The sequence below is a fragment of the Pipistrellus kuhlii genome, unplaced genomic scaffold (assembly GCF_014108245.1).
Source record: "Pipistrellus kuhlii isolate mPipKuh1 unplaced genomic scaffold, mPipKuh1.p scaffold_m20_p_3, whole genome shotgun sequence".
In the NCBI taxonomy this organism is placed as follows: Eukaryota; Metazoa; Chordata; class Mammalia; order Chiroptera; family Vespertilionidae; genus Pipistrellus; species Pipistrellus kuhlii.
In genome coordinates, this window is record NW_023425529.1 from 134672740 (window position 1) to 134696173 (window position 23434).

Consider the following 23434-nt stretch of genomic DNA (forward strand, 5'->3'; position numbering starts at 1 on the left):
TGCAAACATGCTGGCAGGGGAGCAGTTAGGCATCAATCAGGCTGGCAGGAGAGTGGTTAGGGGGTGATCAGGCTGGCAGGCAGAAGCGGTTAGGGGCAATCAGGCAGGCAGGCAAGCAATTGGAAGCCAGCAATCCTGGATTGTGAGAGGAATGTGTGACTGCCCATTTAGGCCCGATCCCAGTCAGACATCCCTCATGGGGTCCCAGATTGGAGAGGGTGCAGGCTGGGCCAAGGGACACACTCCTCCACATCCCCCCGTGTACAAATTTCATGCACCGGGTCTCTAGTATAAAGTATAACTCATTGAAAGAGAGAAATGGAAGAACCACATTACTATAACTTTAAAACTTCTTCAATATAGTGAGGTTTTTAAAAATATATATTTTTATTGATTTCAGAAAGAGGAAGGGAGAGGGAGAGAGAGAGCTAGAAACATCAATGATAAGAGAGATTCATTGAGCGGCTGCCTCCTACACAACCCCAGCTGGCGATGGAGCTCCAAACCCAGGCATGTGGAAGAGAGAGTGGAGGAGGAATCATGACCCTCTGGTTCATGGGTGGGTACTCAGCCACTGAACAACATGGGCAGGGTGGGTTGTTACAATTTTAACTAATGGCTGCAATTTGACACACAATAGTTAAAACAGATTATAGTTTCTCATCAAGTAGCTATCGTACACTTTTAGGGTCAAAATTATCATTCATGGCTCACATTCTCTGTTAACTTATTTGTAATAACATCAAAATCTTAGTCCCACCTAGGGCAACTTCCTGTTTTGATCAATATTTTTACTTTTATATTTTGAAAGTAAAAAGGAGTCCGCCGGTACCGGTTTGGCTCAGTGGATAGAGCATCGGCCTGCAGACTGAAAAGTCCCGAGTTTGATTCTGGTCAAGGGCATGTACCTTGGTTGCGGGAACATCCCCAGTAGTGGGTGTGCAAAGAGGCAGCTGGTCAATGATTCTCTCTCATCGATGTTTCTAACTCTCTCTCTATCCCTCTCCCTTCCTCTCTGTGAAAAATCAATAAAATATATATATATATTTTTTTAAAAAAGGAGTCCATTTACTAATTGTTCATAAGTAATTCTCTTAAAAATAGCTTTTTGGGTTTTTTTTTGTTTTGTTTTGTTTTTTTTGTTTTTTTTTTTACAAATCATGTCAGGTTTGCCTTTAAACTGAGCCAAAAACTATTTTAAAAGTATTTAGAACACACAATTTATGAAAACTTGTATTTTTTCTAAACTATTAATAATTGGTAATATGTGACAGCTTTTCTTCAGTTTAGGCAGAATAATCTTATCTATAGGATGTCAAATATTAGGAACTGGGTTAATTCTTTATGCGGTAGAGACCACACTGCTTCCAGGAAGAAAAACAAAACAAAACTGTGGTTTCCCTACCCATATTCCTAAAGTCCACCTCTACATGCGCGTAGGATGGTGTGCTAATAGTTTTGTTTGCATTTGAGTCCCTTACTCTTCATTTCCCTGCTCTGCTGTGTACAGCAGGGGAATGACTCCTGCAAACTATATTTTTCCAGGTTCCCTTGCCTGCTTCAAGTTAGGTTCAACCTGTGTGGGTGAGATGGAAAGTGGGAAGGGGAGAAATCCCCCTTCTTTGCCTCTTTCCGCTTGCACAATGTCATCTCTGTGGCTCCAACTCCTGCTGGGAAGCTTCTCCCTCTATGATCCAGCTCAAGCCAGGTAGACTCTGATGTGGAACCAGTTCTCACTGGGCAACCCTTGCTCCTGGAATCTGGTAACAGCATTTCCTCCTTGGGTCTCTTCAGCTCTAGGGATTGTAGTGGCTTCCTGCTGATGTTAATCTCTTAGATGCCTCTGTATCTTGTTTGGCTTCTCCGCTCCTTTAATACTCTTGCAATTAGTTCCCCATATGTATTCAGTTCCCTCTCTTAATGACCTGGCATGCACTTCTCTGTTTTCCTGTTTGGATCCTGAATGATACAGATAGTCTTCCATTCAAATGATAGCCCTGATTTGACTTCTCAGCCAAATGATGGTATCTGTCATTTTCCATCTAGCCTTTGAAGTTTATGGATCTGACCTCAATCAGCAAAACAGAAAAATGCTTTGAAAGCTATATGGATTGACTCACCTGTATCTATTCCATATTCCCTTCTTCCTTGCCTGCTTCTACTATAAAGACTAAAAAGTAGGAAATATTCTCTCTATAATCCTCTCCTGCATCTAGGGTTGGCTTTGGGACACAATTTGGACCGGTTAGATCAAAGAAAGTCTGCTGCCACTATTCTATCTTTCTTTCTTAAAGACAAGCAGGATGGTTGATGTTGTAGCCATGAGACACTAGGTCTGAGACGAAGGCCAAGAGCAGCACTGACTTAGCCTTGACATTGCAGGGCAATTGAATGAAGTTTCTAACGTATTTTTGTGCAAGAAAAAAAAAAAAACCTCCAAATTGTCTCAGTGACTGTTATCAAAGTATCCTGTTATTTGTAATTAAAAATGTTTTTAGCAGATATACCAATCCCAACATCTTATCAAAGAGGACACTCTCTAGCTTCTATCAGTAGTCTTTGGGAGGAAGGGGGAGCGAGTATTTATGGAAAATAATAAAAAGCATAAAAATCCATTCTCTTTCCTTGGGCCTACATTTTTTTGTTTTTGTTTTTGTTTTTGTTTTATTCAAGTCAACCATCAGAAAGTTCCCTCTATTTTATTTTATTGTACATCAGACCTTTGGTTTGTTCAAGAGTTCTACTGTGATGTGTCTCCCAGATACCCTTCCAGGTCTGAGGCACTGAGTCCCCCAGATGCTGGGAGTTTTGACTGCCGGTTGCTTACAACTGTGCATCTTCTCACAACTTGCTCTGGGCCTTAAGTAAATGTCTCACCCAAAGTTCCAACCCTCCCCATGTAGTAGGCAAACACCTGGCCCTCTGACCTTAATTCAAGATGACTCAGAAGAGTCAACCAATCTCTAGAACTTCGTAGGAAGTTCTAGAGATTAAAGACAAGCAGGATGGTTGATGTTGTAGCCATGAGAAGTCAAATCAGGGCTATGTGGAACCAGTTCTCACTGTTGTAGCCATCTAGCTAAGGCTTTTGTTGCAACTGTATTGCCATTCATTTTCTTTTTCTCTCTTGACTGATCCTGTTTTTCTCACTCATTCACAGGCAACATTATTGAAAGCACTCCACAGTAAACTTCTTGCATGCAAGTCTCTATCTCGCAATCTGTTTTCCAGGAAGAAATGGACTCTGAAATGGGATTTTGGAGCTGGATCATCCACTGGTTAGGCAGCAATAAGGACCCAATTTGTGACAGATTGTTTCTAAGGTGACAGACCCCATGATAGTCATTTCTTCATATCCCAACCCTGTATAAATTTCTCTCCTTCCATGTGGGCAGGACCTACAAATTTCTTCTAACAAACAGAACACAGCATAAGTGACAGGATGTACATGATGACACATATGTGTTTAAGTTACATAATATCAACCCTCCCATCTTGCTGGGACTCCTCTCCCTTGCTGACTTTGGAGCCATACGCTGCCATATTGTAAGCCAGTTCATGGAGAGGTACACGTGGCTAGGCCTGATGGTAGCCTCTGGCCAACAATCAACAAAGACCCAGTCCCTCAGCCTGGCAAGGAACTGAATTCCACCAAAAAACATATGTTTGGAAGTATTTCTTTTCCCAGTTGAGACTCAGATGAGACTGTAGCCCAAGCTAACACCTTGATTGCAGCCTTGCAGAGGACAGAGCTAAACCATCCCCAGTCTTCTAATGCACAGAAACTGTCAGGTAATTAATGTGCATCTTATTAAGCCACTATTCTGTGGTAATATTGCTGTGCAGCAATAGAAAACGAATCGACTACCATCGATGATAGATGGCACATTGATAGGCCTGTGCAGCTGAAATTTCACTGGAGGTGGATTAAGATGTGACACTTGCAGGTGGGAATGCACTTGCAAGCTTTTGAGTGGTTCAAGGTAAAAACATTATAAAGATATTGAAGTAGAATTCTTTTGATGACTTCCATAGATGCACTGAAGAAAGAACGAAATGCTGAAACTTAAGGTTCCAATGGCATGAGACATGATCGACATCTTCTACAAAGTAAAGGGTAATTTATCACATCTTGCACTTCCTACCACAAAGGAGGGGCAATACCCGCTAGGCTTCTCTGGGTGCTGCAGGCATAACATCTACTTGAGAGTATTGCTCTGACACATTTCCTGAATGACTTTAAGTGGTGTCCAGAGCAGGAAAGTGCTTAACATTATCTCTTAACTTTGGGGTAAGCATTTCTGCTTCTCAGACCATACAACACAACAGAATCTATGCTATTGGATGTATCAGAGGTGGGGAAAGGTGGTGTAGAATGAATGGGAAGTTTCAATGGAGGAATCCAAAGGTTCTGGACCAAGGCAAAATAAAATGTTTAATTCATTTCAGAGAGAAGAGGGTGGTGGAGAGAAAGAGAGAAAGAGAGAAAGAAACATTGATGTGAGAGAAAAACATAGTGATGCCCCTACTGGGGATCAAACCCACAACCTGGGTATGTGCCCTGGTGTATGGAATGATGCTCCAACCAACTGAGCCACACTGGCCAGGGCCAAAGGCAAACATTTTTTAGCAAACAAACAAACAAAACAAAAAAAAAAAACAAAAAAAAAACCACACCAAACAAACAAACAAAACAACAAAAACAAAACCACAACAATACTATTTAGAAATGATTCCTGGAAGGCTATTTCAGCCCTGATAGAGGTACCTATGATCACCATGATATGTCAGGTGTTTATAACTACCCATCAGAAGCTCTGTTTTTTTCTAGACCCACCAACTCATAAGGTCTGGTAGACACAGCAAAAACATATGATAAGATGGTGGTAATACACCCAGGATTGGACATGAGCAGGACCAAAATACAAGAAAGCTGCATGAATATGTGGCCAGAGTACTATGTCATTAATCACTATTGCACTGGTACCTGGTCAGATACATGTCTGCACGGGATTGGGGTGACCCTTATGACTGACACCAGAAAAAAAAAAAAGGCTGAGCTTGGATCACGTTGGTAAGTAGGTGCAAACTGAACTGAGCTGCTGCTGTACATTGACCTGATAGTGATAAAGCAAAATCCTCCCAGTGGTTCAAACTTCATGCACTGTACGTGGGCATCCATTTTGCACATAATAAGAAGTGGCCTAAAGTAAGAATAGGTAAGACTCCTGGGTGGTGGCATATGGCCTGGCTCTTTCGTAGGCGCCTGGAAGTAGAAATGATGGATGAGTGAAGAAAAGGAGGTCTGTGGAAGAGGCCTGTGAACGGAGCTGTGGGAATGGGCACAAAGTATGGCTATCTGAATCACATGGTGTGTCCATCCGGTAATGTACCATCACGTAGACAAACTAATAATGTCCATTGAATACACTTCTATCACACAAAATGCCACTCAGAACCTGCCATTGATAGAATTGCAGATGCTGTTTGGACACAAGCTACACATAATACACTTTGAATTAGCAGCTGGGTCTCTAATAGTAGAACATATGAGTCTGAGAACTCAGCGTGGAAAGAGAAGTGGCCCTACTCCCAGTGACCCCTTGAAGAATAGGTGCTTTGTGTCCTGCTCAGGCTATGCAGCTTTAGAATTCCTGGTTCCCAAATGTCTGATGCTTTCACCAGAGAACACAGTTAAGAACCCCATTGAACTTTATTTTATTTTTTGCATTACCATTTATCCTCTTGATGCCCTCTTTCACCTCCCTCTCCTCCAACTCCCCGCCCCCCTGCTCTTCCCCTTGGCAATAAGTTCTCTTTTTTTTGCCCAATTCCTCCCCCCCTCCCCCCACACCACCAGAGCTGTCTGCTTGCTCTGTATGCATGAGGCTGTCTCTGTTTTGCTTATGGCTGCTTTCAGTCACTTCAGGCTCCTCCGTCCAAGAGACCAGCAGACCAAGAAAGGAGGCCCTATACTGGCAGGAGTAACTGACCCCTGTCATCAGAAGTAGATAGTGTTGCTGTTACATGTGGGAGCAGAGAAGAGTACCTACAGAGGGGCAGGGGCCGGCTGGAAGAGGTCAAGGGGGGGGGGGAGCATATGTAATACTATCAACAATAAAGATTTTTAAAAGCTGTTGCCTTAATTTGGGGAGAACTCTAAGGATCATCGCAAGTCCAGAGCTTTAATGTGAGTTTGGCTGATGCTTCTCTTTTTTAACTGATCTTCGGTTCCACTTTTCCCTAAACCTACCTAAGCTGTTTCCTTCACTTCTTTACAGATTTTATTTCTTAGGTGAGCCGTGGGTGTGTCTCTCAGTGCTCCTTACACCATTTTGATTTAAATGAATGGGTACAGTACCCATGGCTTTACCCAGAGCTATCAGGATGAGGGTGCAGGTGACCCTACACGGTAGAGCAACTGTTTTAATTGAGGTGAAGGCAATCTAGAGACGAGGCTCTATATGAATTTGTTTTAGAATTGAGTCCAGATGCAGCAATTAGGTCTGTGCTTCATCCCACTTCTCTTCCTCTTTTATGTTTCTGCAGGAAAAAAAAAAAAAATTAACCAGGGTCCTTGATATAAAGTGAATTCTCCAAAGTAGCAATGCTCTGGGTGGATTGAAATGGATACCACAATTATTGCCCTGATTATTGCCCTTTTGGGATTGAGTCCATTATTTCCCATTGGTTAGAAGTGTTGGCTGCTGACAGCTCTCAGCTGAGCCCCTCTCTGAGCATTGTCCTCAGCCTAAGGTTGCTGCCTGAACCATAGTTATGTTCGTTACCTAAGGTGCCGTTGCTTCAGTGACTTATTGAAGAGGTACAGAGGCTAGCCATGTTGTCTTAATTTGGGGAGAACTCTAAGGATCATCGCAAGTCCAGAGCTCTCTGTGGGTTTGGCTGATGCTTCTCTTTTTTAACTGATCTTCGGTTCCACTTCTCCGCAAACCTACCTAAAATATTTCCATCACTTTACAGATTTTGTTCCTAAGTGTACTCCCTCATGTTCTTCCTGAATTCAAGTGTTTGTTTCAAGCTGACTTCCTGGGGAAGTTAAACTAAAGTGATTACTATGATTAAAATATATAAAATTTATCATTGCATTTGCTTGAAATACTTTGGTGTGTTTTCTTTTTTAAATATATTTTTATTAATTTCTGAGAGGAAGGAAGAGGGGGAGAAAGAGGGAAAGAAAGAGAGAGAGAGAGAGGGAGGGAGGGAGGGAGGGAGGGAGGGAGGGAGGGAGGGAGGGAGAGAGAGAGAGAGAGAGAGAGAGAGAGAGAGAGAGAGAGAGAGAGAGGGAGAGAGAGAATCATTGATCGGCTGCCTCCTGCACACACACACCCTTCCCCCCATCCCCACCACTGGGGATCAAGCCTGCAACCCGGGCATGTGTCCTTGACCAGTATTGAACCTGGGACCCTTCAGTCCACAGGCCAACACTCTATCCACCAAGCAAAATCAGCTAGGGCTACTTTGTTTTGTTTTGTTTTTGTGGGCTTTTAAAAATCTTTTTTGTTGAAAATATTACATATGACCCCCCTCCCCCATTGATCTCTTCCAGCCCGCCCCTGCCCCCCACCTTCACCACCCTATTGTCTATGTCCATGGGTTATGCATATATGCATACAAGTTCTTTGGTTGATCTCTTCCCACCCACCCTCCCCTGTCTTTCCTCTGAGGTTTGACAGTCTGTTCCATGTTTCTATGTCTCTGGATCTTTTGTTGTTGTTTTTGTTCATCTCAGAGTGGCTATTATCAACAAATGAATAAACAACAAGTGTTGGCAAGGATGCTTGAAGTTTTGATGACATTATTTATGACACGCCATGTTCCAAATTTTATTTAACATTTAATACCCAGAAAACAATTACTTTTCCCAAAACCTATTCTTTTTCATAAGTGATCATGATTCCATTTACATTTAGCTACTGAAAAATAGTATATTTGCTGTAGTGCCTTTTTGAGTTCTGGGGGAGTGGGGAAGCAGAATGGTTTGTAGCAAATTGAAGCAAAACCTCATCTTCATTACAATAATAAGTGAGAGGACAGAGTTTAATAGAAAACCTGAGAATCAATCTCTCTGCTAAAACAGGAAGATCCAGCTTATTCTCTTTGTCTGTCTTTTCTACATCCTTTGCCGCCCTCCCTCAGGCTTGTTGAACCCTTGGCTATGCTGGCAGGACACAGATAAGTAGCACTCTTCAACTCCTATCTGAAAGTAACTTCCTTTTCCTGGGTTCCCATCTCAATGAACGACATCATTATCCACCAAGAACCTGAGAGTCACATCAGAATCCTCCATGTCTCTCACCCTCCACATTAGATCACTGTTTTGCTATGCATCCTACCTCTTGAACATCCCTCTCCTCTCTATAATTACTGCCTTAGTTGATACCCTCAACAAGTCATGGTGAACTACAATAACTGCCGAACTGGTATCTTTTGTTCCTGGTACCCAGGTATAGTCTATCCTTAGGTACAGCAATGATGATAGAAGATGGATGGATGGGTGGGTGGGAGGGTGAGGTGCAGAAATTGGGCATTTTATACCCTAGTTCCTTCTTCCTTTTATCCTGTTGAGAGGTAGGTGACCTCATCGAGCACATAATCTTTTCCCCATTGTTTAAGGGGGACTGCCCAGCTAAAATTGTTAATATTTGGGTTTTAGTGTCATAAGGTCAAGCTTAATTATGCTAAGAGAGCTGTGCCCTCTAAGCTGGGACTTGTTTGTTGCTTTGCCATCAGGTCAGTCCGAGGCTTAACCCTATAGCCGCTCCCTATACTTATCACCTCTCACTTATTTCTGGGTCTTAAAATAATTTGAGAGAATTTTTTAGAGAATGTGATCACTCCCCAACTTACACACATTCCTCTGCCATTGATTTTTGGCTCACTCCAACCAATTCTCTATACATCCGTCATCTTTGAAAACTGTACCATATGCAATGAAATATTACTCAGCATTGAAAAGGAACACGTTATAACATGGATGAACTTTGAAGGTGTTTATGTTAAATTAAAGAAGCCAAACACAGAGGCTACATGCTATAAGAGTGAATTTAAATCCAGAATAGACAAATGCATTGAAACAGACAGTAGATTGGTGGTGTCCAGTGGCTGGGGGGATGGGGAAAATGAGGAGGGAATACTTGATGAGTATGGGATTTGGGAGGTGGAGAGGATATGATGAAATTTTTCTAAAATTACATAGTGTGGATGATTATCCAATTGTGTGAACATACTAAAAACCACTGAATTGTACGCTTCAAAGGGATGAACTTTGTGTAAATTGTTTAAGAAAACTTATTTTTAAAATCTGCTTTAAAACTTCCAGTGATTTGGTATTAGTGTAATTAAAGCTAGTTGCCACAACAGACAAACCTCAGGAACTACTTACCTTCTCTAACCCCCCTCTCCCATTGTACCACCCTCCCTCCCTTCTCCCCCTTGCAGGAGCATCGCCTGGGCTCCCTTGGGGCTGCATTCTGGTTTTGTTGGCCAGTGGGAACAACCTCTCGGGAGACTACAGGACAGGAGAAGAGGCAGGTCAGGGTACATTGTTCCAGCTCTCCCCCTCCTTCTGGCAGTAGTGGTAATGCTCCATGACCAGAGTTCCCGCTGCTGGCTCCTCCTCCTTGGCACCCGTTCTCAGGGCTCTAACAAGTCTATTTCCTCTCTTTGCCTCTTCAGTTCTAAGAGTGAGAACAGCTTCCTGATGCCTGTGTTTCTTCCCTTCCTTCCCCTGTCCTCCCCTGTCCACACCAAAAGGATTTCCTTCATTAGAGTCTCTTCATTTGAACCATATGGAGTGATTTGTTTCCTGGCAGAATTCTGATGGATAGATAACCCCAAAATCTCAGTGGCTTAATACAATAAAAGTGGACCTCTCACATATCTGATACAAGTCAGATAGCTTTCTTTCGACTTGGAGCTTTGCCATGTGGACCATGTGGCCTCCCCCAGGAGGCAGGAAAAAAAGGGAATTAGAGGATTGCAGGGGATCCTATCAAGAACCAGGCCTGCAACTGGCTTACATCTCTTCCACTCACATTCAATGCCCAGAGCAAGTCACAGGGCACCAAGCCAACTGCAAGAGAGGCTGTGATAGTGGTGTGGTGACTATATAACATTCTCTCTGGCTAGGACTACAAAATTCCCTTTAGGTTTAAATGAACTGTTTAGCAAAGCATTAAAGATACATCACCATCTGGCCCCAGCCTATCTTGTTACCCTCCTGGCTGATAGTGTGTCACTGTGCAAATTTTGCACAAGCTCTTTCCTCTGCCTGAGTTTCCATTCAACCTCTTCTCCAGGTGGCTAACTCAACTCAATAATTAACAACTCCAGGGAGGTTATCCTGACCCTTCCCAAGGCCAATTTAACTGCTGGTTCTGTGTACTACCACAGGGCCAGGACAATATCTCCTGGCACTGTGAAATCTTTATCATTCTGTTGTAATGTCATTCATTTTGTTAGCTTGCCCATTGAGCTGTGAGTTTCTTGACGGTGTGGATTAGATTTCATTTCTATCTTTCTACTCCCTAACATTGTAGTCACTTTACAAATAATGATTCTAGTTAGTGGTTCTTAGCAAAGTCAGTACCATCCCCCTAGAGCAGTGTTTCCCAAACCTTTGACATATGTGTACCCCTTCTATAATTTTCATAACACTGAGTACCCCCCATACTCATGAGAACGTAGAATTAGGCACAGCTAGCTAAGCACGGTGCAGTGCATATCCCCACCAAACTCCGGTGCAACGCGTACCCCCACCAAACTCTTCCTGTACCCCTGGGGGTACGTGTACCACACTTTGGGAAACACTGCGGCCTACAGAGTATTTTGGAAATTTGTAGAAATGTTTTTGGTTGTCATAATAACCAGGAAACACTACTGACATTTAGGGTAGGGACTAGAGATAATAAATATCCTGCATATATAGGACAGTCTTTCATAATGAAGAATTCTTTTCTATCTGCAAGACTTTTTTAGGTCCCGCTAGATTTTCAAATAGAAAAAAAAAAAATCTGTTCATATGGGGCAGAACCTAGAAACCACTTCAGTTTTACATACAATGCTGTTTTTATTGCTGTGTAATAAAACAGCCCAAAACATAGAGGCTTAAAACAATAAGAGTTCATTGTCTCCCACGGTCCTGTGTCATGACTGGCTCAGAGGGCAGTTCGTTCCCGGGGATGTTGACCTGCTGCAGTTGGGCTTGAACAACCACTGGCCCTTGGGAGGAGATTGACCTGGATCTGTCAGGAGCGCCTCCCTCATGTTGTCTCTCCACATGGCTTGGGTATCTCCTAACATAGTGGCTGGCTCCAAAAGGTGTCACGTGGAAGCTGCCAGTCTCCTTCAGGCTTAGGCTCAGACGTTTCAGAACAGCACTGGGCTGCTTTCCATTGGTCAAGCCCAGTCCAAACTTAGGTGAGGACAAATAAAAGCCCCCCCTCTTGGTGTGAGAGGCTGCTTGCCTCTTCAGGAAGGAGAAGGTATTAAGAGCAATCTTTGGGGAGTAGAGAGAGTAGACACTAAGTGATTTTTGTCCTGTTTTCAGAACTTTCCAGATATATAACAAAGGTATAAATCAAGGGGAAATTGACCTTTGTTTTGTTTGGCATTTTATTCATTGCGTTTGAGTCATCACTATAACATAACAGCATCAGTCCGCCTTTGCAGTTGTCACATTCATGGTGAGGCAACATGTACATCCAAGTATCAGATTACTTCTTTAAGTCTCCTAGTATATATATATTTATACACACACACACACAATATATGCCTACATATAAGTATAGATATAGATATATGCATGTATTTCACTTTAATACAGTTTAGGCATATTTATATATGAAAATAATTACAATATATTTTACTAGAGGCCCAGTGCACAAAATTCATGCCCTCATAGGGTTCCTAGTGGCTGCTGGCTGCTGGACAGGTACTTCCTCACTTCCCCTGGTCGCTTGCTGCCACTGCTAGCCAGGGCCTCCCTCCCTTCCCCCAGCCAGCCCATCCCGTGGTGGAACTCCCAGAACTCTGGTCTAGGGGACAATTTGCATACTATGTTTTTATTATATAGGATAAAATTATCACTGTAACTATATTATATATATATACATATATATATCACCAAAATATTTACATATAGAAAGGTAGATAGTTATAAACTTTCATTTTAGTTTTTCTTTATCTTAGAGCATTGTATTTTTATTACACATAAAGATGTTATATTTATTAATTTATATCATGATAGTAAAGAAGTTATTACTACACCTGCTACTCAGAGCAAATCTCCTATATAATAAAAGGCTAATATGCAAATAGACTGAACGGCAGAATGACTGGTCACTATGATGCACCCTGACCACCAGGGGACAGATGCTCAATGCAGGAGATGCCTCTTGGTGGTCAGTGAGCGCCACTCAGCCAAAAGCCAGGCTCATGGCTGGTGAGCGCAGCAGTGGTGGCAGGAGCCTCTGTAGCAGTGTTAAGGATGTAGGACATCCCCCAAAGGCTCCTGGACTATGAGAGGGTACAGGCCTGGCTGAGGGACCCCCACCCCTGAGTGCATGAATTTCATGCACCAGGTCTCTAGTATTATATTATATAATAGTGTTGAGAAAGATCACTGATCTATGAGATCCGAACTGTTACTCTGGGGTTCTTTTTCAGTTTGCATATTTTTTTCCTTCTTGATCTTAATTGTTTACTCCGATTTATATTTTGTTAACTCACAGTATGTACTCCTGACACAAATCAACTCTAATCTCTAAGGTAGGGGTGTCGAACTCAATCAGAGAAGGGGCCAAAATCTAAAATCCAGCCTAAATCGCGGGCCGAATGGTTTACTGAACAGTCATAAACTGTCATTGTGATGGAAACGCAGCGGAGTGCAGTGATGACAGCGCGGTGCGGGCCACATTGCAAGGCCTGGCGGGACAGATTTGGCCCGCGGGCCTTGTGTTTGACACATGTGCTCTAAGGAATAACATCGGGGATATAAATAGATGAATTATTAAGTAAATAGCAGTTCTGTGTCTATATTTTCCCAATTGTTAAAATGTATAATTCTTACAGAAAATAAGGCGTTTATCTTTTAAAACTGCATTTTTTCACAGAAATAGTCATGTGTTACTTTCTAATTTGGACCAGAATAAAAAGAATGTCTAGATATGTGTTATATAACTTATATTTTATTAGTGTACTTGGATATGAATCATTCCTTGACTTATCTACTACATAATCATATTTTTAAAATAAGACTGAAATTATATTAATACATAACTATTTTAGATTTCTGGCATTGCAAAGTGCTTTACCTCATATTAAGATATCCTCAGGGGGGAAAAATCATTATACCTTTTAGTAAAGCCAGCCTATGTACAAATGTACTTATTCCATAGCTTTCCTTAAATATCAAGCTGAATAAATACTGTACTTAGGATACATTTTCCATCTGAAACTGAATTCTGTAGAGCCATAAGTACTGATAATCTATTCCTGTGACCTCGTATTGCTTATACAGGTTTAATACAATATTCTATATTTAAAAGTTTGCTTTCTAATAGTAATACTTTCATACCAAAATATAGAAATGAGTCTGATTATTAAGTCACTAGAATCTCCTATAACATGATTTTTTAATCAAGTAGACAAATATAAAAACCAAGTAAGTTTACTTAATGTGCTGTGACGTGGACTCTGAAAAATGCTACTCACCCTGGTCTGGTAGGCAGAAGTTGTCCTCCCAGTTGTTGGATATATATTAGGCACCAGAGGCCCAGTGATTTGTGCACAGGTAGGGTCCCTAGGCCTGGCCAGTGATCAGGGATGATCGAAGCCTTCTGGCTACCAGCTGAGGCCTTCCTTCCAGCTGGCATGGCTGCTGGCCAGGGCCTTCTTTTGTTCTGTGCCACCCCCTGTTGGTCAGCACACATCATAGAAAGTGATCGAACTCCTGCTCTCCTGGTTGAACTCTTGGGGGGACACTTTGCATATTAGCCTTTTATATATAAAGATAGATAGATTCTGGTAGAAAGATACTACTCTCCTGGTCTAATAGATAATGTCCTCCAGACCTGATAGGCAGGTACTGCTGTCCTGGTCTGCTTGGCAGATTCTCCCTTCCTGGTCTGGTAGACTTGTGCTACTTCCTTGTGTATTGATAGATGCTACTTCCTGGTCTAGTAGACAAATTTTGCCCTTTTGGTCTGATAGAGCAGCAAAAGAGCAAGGTCTCAAACTAAAGCTCTTCTGTAAACCATCACTCAGATTCTGCTCAGAGTACCAGTAAATGATTTTTTGTTCATTTCCACTGGAGTAAGGCATGAATGGCCCCTAAGAAGTATGTCATGAAAAGGATGGAAGAGACATAATTACTTAATTACTTTTGCCATAGTAGGCTCAGATAAACACTATCATTTCCCTCCTAAACTACTTTGAGCAGGGGCAGGAGAAATCCAGCTTCTCATCAAGCTTTATTGACATACTTCATTAAGCTGAAGACTGGTGTGAGAACCCCTCGAATGTTCAACCACAAAGAAAATCCCCTCTCTAAGCCAGCCACTGTGTCTACTTCAGTTTTCGTTTGGGGAACTAGGTCATTCTCTGTTCTGCTGTGATAAGAGAAAAATTAGTCTGGCTCCTTAGAAGTGCAAAAAGTGACTAATTTAACTGTTAATTCTTAAAACACTGGCAACACAGTATTGAAAGCTATTACAAAAGTTTTCTTTTTACATACTCATTTCCTTTGTCACCTTTTTATTCCCCCTGACACAAACCATAGAGTTCTTTTCTTCAGTGTGTTAAAAAGTTAACTTTGTGGTGGTGGGGGGCAGATTAATTGGGGAACTTATATGCAAATATGTATAGCCCATAGACACAAACAATTGTGTGGCAAAGGCTTGGAAGGCGTCAATGTTGAAAACACACACATACATATATACACACACACAAACAAAGCAGACATCTATAATACTTTCAACAATAAAATCAAACTCTAAAAAAATTTTATTAATTTTTTTTAAAAGTTAATTTTGCTTGCCCTGGCCAGTTCGCTCAATCGTTAGAGTGTAGGTTTGAGGACTAAAGGGTTGTGGGTTTGATTCTGGGTCAAGGGCACATACTTCTGTTGCAAGCTCAATCCCCAGCCAGTCGGGTGCATGAAAAAAACAACCAATTGATGTGTCTCTCTCACATCAATGTTTCTGTCTCTCTCACACAGATAGTTGTTTCTCTTGCTCTTTTTTCCCCCTCCTTCTTTCCCTCCATCTATTCATTCCATCCACCCTCTCTAAAAGTCAATGGAAAAATATCCTTGGGTGAGGAGTAAAAAAAAAAAAGTTAACTCTATTTAATCTTTGAATCAAAGAAAATGTAAGAAGAAAACCAAATAAAGTAAATTTTACAACAACACACCAATATTATTCATAATATGGCTGCATAGATTTTTTGAGTTATTATATCTCTGATATTCTTTAATTTATTACAGTATTTCAAAGCAATATAAGGTTCTAGAAGTGAACATTTGGTCTGTTCTAAGGATGTTTACAAAATGCAAGAGAAAATTCTGTTGACAAACAGAAGCATTGTCTCAAAGTGCATGTATGTGTGTGTGTATTATGTCTTGCCTCATGAATCCATTTTCTAGCCACCATCACAGTACAGAACACCATCCCTATGTTATTACTTTCTTTACTATGGTATAAAAACATAAAATAGTATAAAGGAAAGAATCAACTTCCTATCCTGTACAGGGAAAAGGTATCCCCAAATCCAAGTGTAGCATGAGACTCATCTATAATAATAAAAGGGTAATATGCTAATTAGACCAGATGTCCTTCCGGATATCATTCCGGATGTCCTCCCGGACAAAGCTGGTGGCTGGAGGGAAGCCCGGGTCCACAGTGTCAGTTGGAAGCCAGTGTCAACAGCCAGGGGAAGGAAGGCATACTGTTGCATAAATTTCGTGCATTAGGCCTCTAGTTTAAAAACAATAAACACATTAGTCAATAATACTATTATAATTTTAATATTCAAAATATTAAGGTTATTTTATGGATTTTTTCACTTATTAGTTATTAGTGTTATATAATTGCACAGTTCTGATAAGGATTAAGCTATTAACGCTTACTATTATGATCCCGTACTCTATGTAATTAGTGATAGAACAATACAGTTGTAGAATATCACAGTAAATAGTCTCATATGAAATGAGCTTATTACCGGGTGGGATCATGATGTAGCCCTACTAATAAATTTAAAAAGCCAAAATACATCTGGAGCCATTGCACCATTTAATTTTTCAGACTGCTTAATACAGCTAATATTCAGAAAGAAAACAACCCTAGTTTGTAAAGTGATAATAATCATGTCGGAGAGATAAAAAGTGGAGGATAGGACATAAAGATAGCATGAATTTTGAAGAATTCATGGAACATCCCATTCTCATTCCTCTCATTCCATTCCACACACTGCATCTTATGGCGTCACTATGGTATCTTATTCTTTATCGCTATGATAAGTTATTTGTCAAGAAGAACCTCAATAAGCTGATTCATTGTCATGGCTCCCTTCCCAAGGCTGTGAACTTGGAAGGTAGTAACATTTAAACTTTGTTACTTATTCCAGTTCTGGTGAGATGCATTTTACTTGTAAATCTGCAGGCACACAAACAGCATGCATGTGGGAGAGAGAATGAAAATAATTGGCTAAATTAATTTTCATTTGATATTTGGCTTTATTATATACATGCCTCCAAATTTAGAACTTTATTGTACTCTATAGCTATCCCATGTTTTAAAATTTAGCTTCTGCAGCACTAAACTAATGTTAATATCTCTTTTGTATAGCATGCTATAATTTTAAATATAATTGCAAATAATGAAGTGCCATTGCTCTCTTCTAGTGGAGGGAACTTAGTTCAAAAAGTTTAAAAATTGTGCCAGAGATCACAAAATGACAATGTGACTGAGTCCTATATTTCATTCTGTTTCCCAACATATTTTAAAATGCATTTAGAATAGAATCCCTAAACCATATATGTGTACAACTGAATTTGAATGAAAAAATTTTAAACAACTTGGTCATATTTCTTAATTTTGTACCTCTCAATGTCCTCATCTCTAAAATGGGGATTGTTTCATCTTGCCTCACAAGATTGTGCCAGTTAATCCTTAGAAACTCATACAACAGTGCTCAGTGAGCACTTACTGAGACAACTAAATTTTAGATTGTTTTCCTTGGTTCATAAATAATCCTGCTTTTTAGGAGATGGCCTTACTTTTCTAAGGTCAAGTCCATGTTCTTCCTTCTATTCCATATATTATATTTGAGGTAGATTTTTTTTTTTTTACAAAATGACTTCCATATTTTTGTTTATGTGTATGTATTATATGTGTACCTCTGTGGTTTTTTAAATTATCATTGCATACAGTTTTATATTAGTTTCAGTTGTATAAAATAGTGATTCAGAGTGATGTGCCTTTCAGAGTGATAGCTACAATAAGTCTAGTAACTATCTGTCACTGTACATCAATTATTACAATATTGTTGCCTTTATTCTCTATGCTGTTCATTACATCCCTGCAACTTATAACTGGAAGCTTGTTCTTAATCTCCTTTCCCCTTTCACCCAACCTCCCACTTCCCTCCCCTCTGGCAACCATCAGTTAGTACTCTGTAACTGTGAGTTTGTTTCTGTTTCATTTTGTATGTTCATTTATTTTTCAGATCCCACATATAAGTGGAATCATATGGTATTTGTCCTTATCTGTACAAGTTACTTCTCCTTATGTCATACTTTGTAGGTCCATCCATCTTGTTGCAAATGGCAAGATTTCATTCTTTTTATAACAGAGTAATATTCCATTGTATATACAGGAGTATACAAAAGTAGGTAAATTATCAGCCATCATTACCTAAAAGATAAACCATTAGCAAGGATACAAAATAATAATATGAAGAAGACAAATAATATAAATAAATTATGCAATAATAAATAATAATATAAGAAAAATTATTTTTTAAATAGATTTTTATTTATTTCCCAGAGGAAAGGAGAGAGAGAGAGAGAGAGAGAGAGAGAGAGAGAGAGAGAGAGAGAGAAGAACATCAATAGCAGGAAGGAATCTGTGACTGGCTGTCTCTTGCACACCCCTCAATGGGGATCAAACCCACAACCTAGGCATGTGCCCTGACTGGGAATCGAACTTGGGATCTCTTGGTCCCTGGGATGGTGCTCAGTCCACTGACCCACTACAGCTGGGCAAGAATAAATTCTTTTGCATACTCACAACTGTAAGTGTACTTCTGGTCATCCTTGGATATATATATATATACCACATCTTCTTTCACTACTATTGATGGACACCTTGGTTGCTTCTATATTTTGGCTCTTATAACCAATGCTGCAATAAACAGAGGTGCAAATATTTTTCTGAATTATAGGTGTGTTTTTTTTTTAAATAAAATAAATACCTAGAAGTGGAATTGTTGGTTAAATAGTAGTTATATTTTTAATTCTTAAAGAAATCTTCATACTGTTTTCCATAGTGGTTGAGTTAATTTGCAACCCCACCAATAGTGCATAAAGCTTCCCTTTTCTCCACATCCTTAGTAATACTTATTTGTTGTCTTTTTTATAGTAGCCATTCTGGCAAGTGTGAGGTAATATCTCTTTGTGGTTTTGACTTACATTTCTCTGATGATTAGCATTTTTTCATGTGTCTCTTGGTCACTTATATGTTTCATAGAGAAATGTTTATTCATATCCTCTGCCAAATTTTTAATTGGATTGTTTTCTTTTAATGTTGAGTTATATAAGTTCTTTATATACATTAGGATATTAATCTTTTATTGTATATATCACCTTCAAATATTTTCTATCATTCACTAGATTGCCTTTTAATCTTGTTGATGGTTTCCTTCACTATGTAAAAGCTTTTTAGTTTTATGTAGTTCCCTTTTTTATTTTTGGTTTGCTGCCTTGCCCAAGGAGTTATACCCCCCAAAATATTGCTAAGACTGCTCTTAAAGAGTCCTTTGCCTATGCTTTCTTCTAGGAGTAATTTCAGGTCTTACATTTAAGTTGTCAATCCATTTTGAGTTTACTTTTGTATATGGTATAAGAAAATTGTTTAGTTTCATTTGCGTGTGTATCTTTGTATACTTAGACTGAGAGTTTCCTTTTTAGTAAATTGCCTGTTCAAATCTTTCACTGTTTTTAGCTGTGTTCTTTGTCAGTTTGGTTTCTCTAGGAAGTATCAATAGATGCTAAGATTATTATTAACTAGAGGCCCAGTGCACAAAATCGTGCATGGGTAGGGTCTCTAGTGGCTGCCAGTTGCCAGCAAGGGCCTCCTTCTGTTCCCCCTGCCATGTGCCAGCACCAGGTCCTCTCTCCCTTCCCTGGCAGCGTGCTGCCACTGGGGCCTCCTGCCACTGGGGCCTCCCCCTCTTTCCCCGGCCGGCCCGTCCCCTGGTCGAACTACCAGAAGAACTCTGGTCAAGGGGACAATTTGCATACTATGCGTTTATTATATAGGATCAGAGGCCCAGTGTATGAAATTCGTGCACAGGTAGGGTCCCTAAGCCTGGCTGGCGATCAGGGCCGATCAGGTTTCCCACCTTCCTGCTCCTTCCCTTGCCACCCACCCCACCACCTGCCACCACGCAGTTCCCCTCTTCCCCGAATCCCCATCTCCTTCTTCCTTCACTCCCTCAGAGCCCTGCTGCCACCACTGGACACCTGCCATGCTCCATGCTGCCCCCTATGTCATAGTAAAAAAGGTGAACTGCTAGCAGAGTACAACGGGGGAAGGGAGGGTTCTTTTCTGTGTTTGTGTATGTGTGTGTGTGCAGTGAAGCTGTTGCTATTTCTTTGGCTGTTCATGTTGTAATGAAGTGTTTATCTGTCTGGAGTGGGAAAGATATTGCTGTATCTGTTTCTGCTTTCTGAGATCATTTGTTACATTATCTTTTAAGAATAGCATCCATTTGCAACAGCATGGATGGAACTGGAGAACATTTTGCTTGCGAAATAAGCCAGTCAGAGAAAGATAAATATCACGTGATCTCATTCATATGTGGGATATAATGATCAACATATTTGATGAACAAGAATAGATCCAGAGACAAATGGCAGGGAGGGGTGGGGTTTTAGAAACCAAAGGACTTGTATGTGCATATTAGCATACCAATGGACACAGACACTGGGATGGTGGGGCTTGCCTGGGGTGGAAATGGCTTTGGGGGGAAGAGGGTCAAGAGGGGAAAAAGGAGACATAGGTGAAAGTTTAGACAATAAAAAAAAGGAATATAAAAAATACATATATAATCAATACATTAAAAAAAATGCAAGAAAGATCCCAAATAAACAACCCAACTCTATGCCTTAACAGACTAGAAAAAGAACAAGCTGAGCCAAAAGATAGCAGAAGGAAGGAAATAACAAAGATTAGAGCAGGAATAAATAAACTAAAAAACAATAGAAAAGATTAAATAACTAAGAGTTGGTTCTTTGAAAAAGATAAAGAAAATTTATAAAACCTTAGCTAGACTAACCAAGAAAGAAAGAGGACACAAGTCAAAGTTAACAATGAAAAAGGAAACATTAGAGCTGATAATACATAAATACAAAGGGTCATAAGAATCTGCTATGAAAAATTACATGCCAACAAACTGGACAACCTAGAAGAAATGGAAATATTCTTAGAAATATACAACATGCTTTGACCAAGTCAAAAAAAAGTAGAAAATTTGAATAATTACTAGTAAGAAGAGTAAAAATATACAAAATGTTGTGTGGGCAAGTAAATTTTAAAAGTAAGTGAATCCAAGAGTTGATACTTTATTCTTTAATAGGAAACATTATTACTACTACGTCAAAAAAAAAAGATGCTAAACCTTGACATTTAAAATATCAGATTTATAGTTTTTTATTATACATTAACATGTGCACACTTACAGAAAATTTTGGGAATGCAGTATAAAAATTCACCCATAATTACACAACCCAGAAATAACATGTTAATATTTTGGTGAATTTTTATTTTATTTAATATTTCTTAAATGTTTGTATACATTTCTAAAAATATTCAATGATTATACTATACTAGAGGCCCGGTGCACAAAATTTGTGTGCTGGGGGGTTGGTGTCCTTCAGCCTGGCCTGAGCCCTCTCGCAGTCTGGGACCCCTAGGGGGATGTCTGCCTGCTGGCTTAGGCCTGCATGGGGAACAGGTCTAAGCTGGCAGTTGGACATCCCTCTCACAGTCCAGGAGACCTCACTCCTTACCACTGCCTGCTCGCTGCTCTTACTTCTCAGCTCACTGCTCTTTAGTGCTGCCACAGAGGTGGGAGAGAATCCTGCCACTGCTGTTGCACTCGCCAGCCATGAGCCCAGCTTCTGGCTGAGTGGTGCTCCTCTGTGGGAGCACACTGACCAGGGGGCAGCTCTGGCATTGAGTGTCTGGCCTCTGGTGGTCAGTGTGCAGCATAGTAATTGGTTGTTCTGGTTGTTCCACCATAATGGTTGTTTAGGCTTTTATTATTTACATATCCAGCACTATATCTTGCTTCCCCCCTAAAAATTATGTGGTAATCATTTTTATATAATTAATAATTGAGAAACTTATTTTAATGGCTGCATAAGCAATGTATGAAAGTACAATGTTTTATTCAATAATTCCCCTGTTGTTCAATTGTTCCCATTCTTCAACCCTTATAAATAATATTTAAATTTACATTCTTTTTCATAACATTTTATTATGCTCTTAAATTTTATTTCTGTAGGTCTGATTTCCTGGACATGAACATACTAGATGAACAGGTTTTCTTTTTGAAGATTTTGCATACTATACATTACTTTTAAGAAAGATGGTGTCAATTTTGACTCTCAAGAGCAATCATGGAAACATCGATGTCATAACAATCTTGCCAACAATAAAATAAATTTGCCAAGTTGATAGACAAAATGGATGTGATGTTTGTCATTTTTGGTTTACTAGAGTGGTGTTTAAAAAAAAATGTATATGTATTATACAGATATTTAAAGTATATATGTGTGTGTGCATACATTTACATATACTAGTATGTATAAATATATATGTGCACATATGTTCATATTTGTAAATATATATGTGTACATGTATTCACATTTGTAAATATGTATGTGTAAATACACATACTCTAACACACATACACACACATTTTGTACTGTATTTTCTGGGAATGATTTACTCTTTCCTTTTCTAACCACCACTGGTAATATTTAAAAGCTCATTCTATTACTAGTAATTTTTTTTTCAGATTTGATTAAATAATAAATGGTCTAATGTAACATTGGTTAACAGCTGAAAAATTGAGGCTAAACTACCTCAATTAGGCTACTGAGGTAGTTTAGCCTACCAAACAGAAAGCATAGTTTGGAGCCAGAGGAACCGAGTTTAAAATTTTTACTAAACAATTTTGTGGTCTGTATCCATACTTCTCTGAACTTCAGTTAACTCAGTTATAAAATGAAAAGGATGATTCTTGTCTTCTGTGGTTGCTGTGACCATTAAGAAATACGTAAGAAAATTCAACACATATTATGTCTACAACATTCTATTATCCTTTAAAATCAAACCATAGGAGAACATCTAGATACACAACAGAAAATTCGTTAATGAAAAACTGCAATTACTTTATGCTTTTTCAGTTTTTTCTCAGAATGTATTAGCTTTTATTTAATGGAGCTCTTATATTTCCTGTCAATAGAGGTAAAAGTCTCAAGGTAATACATAAGAACCCTGAATTTATAGACCACTTCCTTTTCTAATTTCTGATTTAACAATACTCTAAACTTTGACACCATTCTTTCTTTTGTTAATGCTTCTTGTTCTTAATCATTCAATGTTCCGCTAGATTTATTTCATTTACTAACTAGAGTTCTTTCTTTATCCTTGACTAAGTACTAGCTATTTAATTATTTAAGGCCAAGAATATCGGTCTTCCGACTGGGATTGGCATACTTGCTTTCCATTCAACATGTTCCATTTACAAGCTCATTTCACCATAATAATGAATTAAACAGAATGAAATCACAGAGCAGGCTCTTCAAGTGTTGTTAGTTATAATGCATTCTGTATTTCGTATTTGTTTTTGTATAGAAGGAACCATTTTATCCCAAACAATTGCTGTTTTTTAGCACTGATCCCAACAGAAATAATGTATGTTTGTCCACAGAAAGGTTTAAAAACCTGCATTATGGATTTCTACTACAGTTACCTTGGTCTAAATTGCTCTGAGAGTATCTTCCTTTACAGAACATTTAAAGTATAAACCTTGGAGGCACTCTTCATTTTGCAAATGGTAGGAAAAGTCTCTAAGGATAACCCCTAAAATGAAAAATAAAAAAACCACACCCCAAAACATCAAA